Source organism: Mirounga angustirostris, unplaced genomic scaffold, assembly GCF_029215605.1.
Source record: "Mirounga angustirostris isolate CCGP_5_RB_7025 unplaced genomic scaffold, mMirAng1.0.hap1 SCAF_8, whole genome shotgun sequence".
Lineage (NCBI taxonomy): Eukaryota > Metazoa > Chordata > Mammalia > Carnivora > Phocidae > Mirounga > Mirounga angustirostris.
This window is the reverse complement of record NW_026991716.1, coordinates 23238573-23245954: the sequence shown is the minus strand read 5'-3', so window position 1 is coordinate 23245954 and position 7382 is coordinate 23238573.

Genomic DNA, 7382 nt, shown 5'->3' with positions numbered 1-7382 from the left:
CCTCCCTGTGGTTGTTTCCTGGGGTTGTTGCAACAGATGACCATGAACTGGGTGGCTTGAGACAACAGAAATGTGGTCTTTCACAGTTCTGGAGGCTGGAGGTCTGAGGTTAAAGTGTCATCAGGGCTGCACTTCCTCCAGGTGCTCGAAGGGAGATTCCAATCTTTGCCTCTTCCTCCCTCTGGTGGCTGCAGCATTCCTTCCTTCATTTGGGGTCCCATCTCTCTAACCTCTGCCTCCTTGATCACATTCACTTCCCCTTTTCTGTCTCTCTGTGGCCTTTTAATAATGACCCTCGTCATTAGATTTCAGGCCCACCAGGATAACCTAGGATGATCTCCTCTCGTGATCCTTAACTTCCTTACGTCTGCAAAGACCCTTTTCCCAAATAAATTCACGTTAATGGGTTCCAGGGATTAGGATGTGGACATATCTTTTGAGGGGGCCACTATGCAGCCCATGGCGATGCCCATGTCTCTAATGAATGTTCTGGAAGCACCAGCTGGCAAGAAAAGGCAGAGAGTGGCAGAGGCAGGTGACATGGGCCTATGAGAGGAAGGATTTCATAAGAATTAAGGAATAACAGTGAGGGAGTCGAGAGGCTGACCTCACGTCCCAGCAATACAGGGTATAGATAAGCTACATCTTTAGGCATAGGACTTCAATGGAGGTGCCACTCATGGGAAATGTCAGGCTTCAGCAGGGTCAGAAGGAGGGGGTGTGTAACCCAAAGAGTAACCCCCAAATATAGTAGATTCCTGATGGGAATGGGAGGGGATGCAGAGGAGCAGAAGATATTCAGGCACACAGAGTGAGAAAATGCCAGGGAATGTGTGTTAAGGCTGGGAGTCTGGAAAGATCTCAAAGCCAAAGCTGGTGAACCAAAAGCCGGTACCCCCCATCGTCCTTTGCAGAGCCCCCTCCCACTTTCCACTCACCTCACCACTTCGGCCTCTCACCTTGAGCTCTCCAGACCAAATCTGTTCTTACAATGTTTTGTGTGCCTTTAAGTCCCCATAAGCAGTGGGGTTGGTCTGCTCTGGTGTCTGGAGAATGAGTGGCTGAACTTCTACCGATTTTTTGTTTTCATCAGAATATCACTATGCAATCCTTACAGTAAAAGGATGGTTTTCTTTTCATAAGTGGTGCCATATCTGTATCAATGCAGTTAAATATATCTCACTCGGCTCTTTCCACGCTTTATCTCATAGGAAGCATTGTACTAATGAAAGGCTTCAGATCAACCCTGAAGGGAATGACTGGGTTTACAGATCATTGTGCCCTGGTTGGGATAAGTTATCACATACGATTTGCATGTATACAGGCCACCCTAGGAATACTCTGGCCTCTCCCTTTTTTGACTTAATACTTGGAGAGAAGGGAACAATTAAATTATACTAGAAAGGGAGATCTAGAGAGCCTGTAGTTGGTTCTAAGTTCTGAAGAGAAATTATGAAGTGTAGATAGGTCAAGGGAATGGAGAGATTTGGTGAAAGAAAAGCAGGGTATAAAATTAATTTTTAACTTTTGGGGGTTGGGGGATGCCATTGACTTCTTTGAGGATCTCATGAAAACTGTGGATTCTTTCTCTAGACAGACTCACATAAGCATATACATACAAAACCCCACATGCAGCCTTGCAAAGTACTCAGTCACCCCAAAGCCCACTCACCACCTCGTAGGGATGATCCCAGGGGGGCCAGTTAAGGCCTTCTGGAGCATAATAGGCTCAGGTAGTGATAAAACACCAGCTCCACTGGAACTGATGGTTGAGATGGGAGAAGAGAAGAAGAGGTTGGAAAGCTAGGTAGAGAGGCTCAAAGGGCAAGATTCAAGGAACATAACTGCATTCTGGAGTTGGCATGATAAATATTTGGGGCAGGATGTACACCAAAGATCAGGGATCCCAGGTGGTAAACCAATCACTTTCTTGGCTTTAATGGTCTCATCTGGTAAAATGGGAATGTTCTCAGGGTCAGCATGAGAACAAAGTGAGATAACATTGTGAAGGTGTTTTGTAAACCTTTTAGGTTACAAAGCATCAAATGGAGGCTCAGGAAGATTAATCGGGTGATGACTTATTGGGTATATGCCCTTATAGCCCTCAACTAGGGAGCCGGAAACATGTAATGTGGCTTCAGACTATTAGTCAGGGCAAGAGAATAAGAACATTCATGGACATATTACAAAGTAAGCCAGGTGGAATGAACTTAACATTTTTAAAATAAGGGGTAATATGCCAGATAGATTATTTCTTTTTAGTGTGAATGGAAAGGTCTTGAGTGAGAACAGGAAGAAGATAAGAAATGTTAATCCTGAAAGCCCCTGAATTTTTCCAGAGGTCCTTCTTCCAAAACCAGGTGGTACATGAATTAGATTTTCTGTGAATTATAGAATATTAAATTTTGTAACCAAACCAAATTGATGTCTTATGCCTGGAACCAATGCACCATTGAATCTATTGGGAACAGCTTAGATTATCTTAACTATTGATTCATGAAAAAGGTTTTGGCAAAAGGTCTCAGACAAGGAATCAAGCCAGAAACAGCATTTGTCATACCAGATGGGTTGACTCACCCTTTGGACTGAAAAAGTCACCTGTCTTTTTGTGAAAACTACCTACTGGTCTATTAAATGGAGCAGGGACATTTGTTATATCATATATCAATGGACGAGTCTTGATTATCTAATGTATATGAGCTTCTGGGATGCTTCAGTTTGGTGCTAAACGTTATCTGTAAAGCTGGTCTTTTAAAGAAACTTAATAAAAACCCATTTGGACATCCAAAGGTCAGCTATTTGGAAGAAGGGATGGGAAATTGGCCCATGGCCACTTTGGGAGAAAGAAGTCATATTAGAGGTTGAGAATCTACTACATGCAAGAGACAAGTGAAGTCATCTACTCTACAGGATAGTAAATAAGAGATTGTCCCTTGTTTGGGGGCCACAGCAAGACCTTAGTATCTTAATGCCAAAAGGTAACTCCCTAAAAAGTTATTTGGATTCAAAATTGTGAAGATTACTCTTCCTTCAACTTTCCCCTGGCAGTCTTATGTACATCATTTAAAGTTTGGCCAAATGTCACCTACCTGAGTAGCTACACTACCTTCCCCACCCCTGTCCTGCCCCCTGAACACAGGGTCAAATTACCCGATTCCTTACTCCCTTGTTTCTGTACTGGGTTACTTGTTTTGGGTCTGCCTCCTTCCCACAAAGGATCTTGTCTATCTTGCCCACTGCAATATTTTCAGCCCCTAGCACACATCTGGCTCATATTTGTCAAATAGATGAATTTGTGGAGCTTTTAAAACCTTGAAACAAACCCTGATTTGCTTACCAGTTCTTAGAGTCCCTTTTGTATTACTTATGTTGACCAGTCTTTTGGATTCTACACCTGTAAGATAGCTCCCTGTTTCTCCTGTTGCTGTCCTAAATTCAGAATTTCCTTACATGTGGACCACTACAATGATCCCTGAAGAATTCTGCCTGCCTTTGCTTCTCTCCATCCACTCCAGGGCATTCTGTAAACCCTGTGGTGGATCAATTTTCGATTTCCTATTCAAAAAACAAGTCATCAGTCTTTCAAGTACCCTCAAATCTGTCTCTGTTTCCCATCTTCTTTTTGTATCCTTTGACTCAGTTAAGTCAAAGTACTCTTCCCTTTCCACACACAGCCTGCATTTTCCTGCCTCCAAGTCTTTGCTCAAGTGGTTCTCTTTACTTGCCCAAATATTAGCCAACTTTAAGACCCAACTCAAATATTCTGTCCTCCAAGGAGTTTTCCCAGATTTCACTAAACTGAAAGTAACCCCTGCTTCTTTCAACTTTTCTAACACTTGTAATTGTTCCTCTCTTAAAGTATGCAACACTCTGTATAAATGTCTGGCTTCCTCCACTAGACGGCGAAGTAGTTGGGGGTGGGACTACATTTTATCTCCCGTGCATTAAAGCAGAGAGCCTCCCACATAGGAGACACTCAACAAGAGTCGCAGAACGAGAGACCATGTCTGCATTCTTGTTTGGGTTTAGTTTTATTTTAAGCACAGGAAAATGCAAAACATCCTGGAATACATTATTCACGATTATTGCCAAGGGAAAGAAATCTGTCTCCTATTTGAAGAACTGCCTGGCGATAGATTGTGGCAATCACACAGAACTTTGCAATTTGCAATGGGCTCCACTTCATTTGATCCCACAGGATTGTGAGCTAAGTCGGTGTCTCCTGTTCTTAGCTAAGAAACCTGAGACTTGGGCAGGAGAAATCACATGAGGTGCAATAGCTAGTATGTGGTGGGCCTGGTACTCAGGTCTTGTGATTTCTCACCTTTGTCCACTGCCCTCCTCCAGCCCTCATCAGGAGGTGGGTGGTGACTCTGATAAATTCTTAGTTCATCTTAGAGAGATGGCTCCAGAAACTCCAGTATTTCCAGTTGAGCATTCATCCTGGGGGAGAAAGACTGAAGGTAAATGAGCTAAGCTTTCAATTCCAGACCTTGGAATAAAGAACAATTTAAAAAGTGGTAGAGTTTGAATAGACAGTGATTGAGATATTTTATTTTTATTTTATTTTTTTAAAGATTTATTTACTTATTTTAGAGAAAGAGAAAGCATGAGCAGGAGGGGCAGAGGGAGAGAGAGAATCCCAAGCAGACTCCCTGCTGAGTGTGGAGCCCAACGTTGGAGCTTGATCTCATGACTTGGAGATCATGACCTGAGCTGAAACCAAGAGTCAGAACGCTTAACTGACTGCATCATCCAGGCACCCCAAGACATTTTATACATTAAATGGAAAGGACCCCTACCAGTGAACTACAGGCTGGTCAAGTGTAGGCATCTTTGTGCCTGAGTCTGTCTCCTCGAATATTGAAGGCAGCAAGAGCTAAGAGAAAAAGTTCAGGCATCAGACCTACAAAACCCTGGGCTCAAGCCCCAGCCTCACTACTTCTGGCTGGCTGGCTTTGAGAAAATGACTCTCTGAGCCTACCTTTCCTTATCTGTAAATGAAATTGTCGTCATAATCATGTCTCAGTGCTATGAATCTATCATCCCATTCAGTTCTCCCTAGACTCCGAGAAGTACTTTTTCCATTCCTTTCTCCTAGATAAGGAAATGGGTCAGAGAGATTAAAAGCCAGAGCAAGGGATTGCCAAGAAGATGAACTGCAGCCCACTCACCCACTATGCCATGTGCCCACTTCCATCTGTAGAACCCGCATGGGAAGACCCATCCCAGCAGGGTTCATGTGAAGGTTAGATAAGAAAATGTATTTGAAGTGTCAAGATGATATTAATTAGAACCCTTCTCATTTTTTTAAAAACAAATGTTTGTGAATAAATATCTCCAGGTATCTGTATTTCTTTAAATCATGTTTGAATTATAGGCCCTTTGTTTAATGATAATGATTAGTCAATCAAGTTCATGTTTATACTCAGCTTTTTTTTTTTTTCCATTCCTGGGGAAAGCTTACCATTAGGACCTGAGGCCCAGCCCAGCACTGCCCTCCACCTGGAGGCAGTAGAGTGCACCTGCTTGGAAAGGCCCGAAGAAGCAGGGAAGAGCCTTTGAAGTCCTGCTCTTGCAGAAACAAACCTATAAATGATAGTGTACATCATAAGCACGGTAATGAATTGCCTTAAAAGTGGTGTCTGCTCTGCTTCACTTTAGTGTTTTTTTTTTTTTATAGCAGTGTTTTCCTTTTTCTTTTCTTCTTTTTTTGAAAGTTTTAATTTTAATTCCAGCTAGTTAACATACAAGGTTATATTAGTTTCATGTGTATAAGAGAGTGATTCAATACTTCCATACATCAACCTTACGTTAATGTTTAATGGGGAGTTACAGATACTAATCAAGGAAAAAAAAAGCTGGGAAGAAAATATTGTTCAAGAATTGTTGATGGGTCTAGAAAGGGTCCAATTCTGTTTAACATAAATGTTTTCATTAGACTTTCTTATCCTCCCTAATGATGAGTCTAGCATCCATGGACTAGAGAACATTCCAGAGGAGAGAGGATGTCAGGACCTGAAAGAGGGCAGAACCACAAGATGGACAAGACCAAGACTCAGCCCTGATTCTGAACCTTTGCTCCAACTAATCAGCTGTGTAATCTTCAACGGATGCCTTTACATTCTTGCTACCCTGTGGCAGAGGTTGCCTGTGGTTCCTCAAATCATTTCCTTTTGTCTGGGCACAGAGGAGAAACCAGCAGTGGCCCTGGGATGGATTCTGGCCAATGGGATGTACATAGTACATCCAAAGCTGTGTTAAAATTCTTCTGTTTTGCCACCTGGAATTTCTCCCCCAAATAATTATTTTTTCCAATAACAAAAATATGACATACTTACTGTGGAAAATTTGAAAAGAAAATTTAGAATGAAAATACCTGCCAACTAAAATGACCACTATTAATATCATGGAATATTTCCTAAGTATATTTTTACCAGAGTTGAGAACATAATGCCTGTATGATTCTGTATTTGGTGTATTTTTTGCTTGCCATTATCATAAGCATTTCCCTATATCACTAAACATTATTTATTATACATTACTTTCTGGAGTTCCATAATATTCCATTGTAAGGACGTACCATAATTTTCCTAACCAATTCCTTATTGTCAGATAGTTAAATCAGTTTCCAGTTTTTCAGGGTTATACAACATGTTGCAATGGCCATGTCTGTAAACTTCATATTGTTTCCTTTGCAGTCTGAATTCTTTAAGGTGATTGAGGTTTTAGACTTGGGTAAAACATGGGAAACCATTACATGTGTTAGAAACAACTTGATTGGGGCACCTGGGTGGCTCAGTCATTAAGCGTCTGCCTTTGGCTCAGGTCATGGTCCCAGGGTCCTGGGATCGAGCCCCACATTGGGCTCCCTGCTCAGCGGGAAGCCTGCTTCTCTCTCTCCCACTCCCCCTGATTGTGTTCCCTCTCTCGCTGTGTCTCTGGCAAATAAATAAATAAAATCTTAAAAAAAAAAAAAAAAAAAGAAACAACCTGATTTCTGGAATGTAACAACATCGGGAGGTCAACTGTGGGAACTGGGCTGTAAGAGGCCCTGGGGAGGGTAGTCCAGATTCTTGAAAGAGATTGGAGGGAAATTTTCTTTTCTTTCTTTTTTTTTTTTTTTAAAGATTTTATTTATCTATTTGAGAGAGAGAATGAGACAGAGAGAGAGAGCACGAGATGGGGGAGGGTCAGAGGGAGAAGCAGTTTCCCCGCCCAGCAAGGAGCCCGATGCGGGACTCGATCCTGGGACTCCAGGATCATGACCTGACCGGAAGGCAGTCGCTTAACCAACTGAGCCACCCAGGCACCCCGAGGGAAATTCTTTTCTGAACCGGCTCTAGGGAGAGGTGCTCAGCTGTCTGAGCATGAGGGACAAT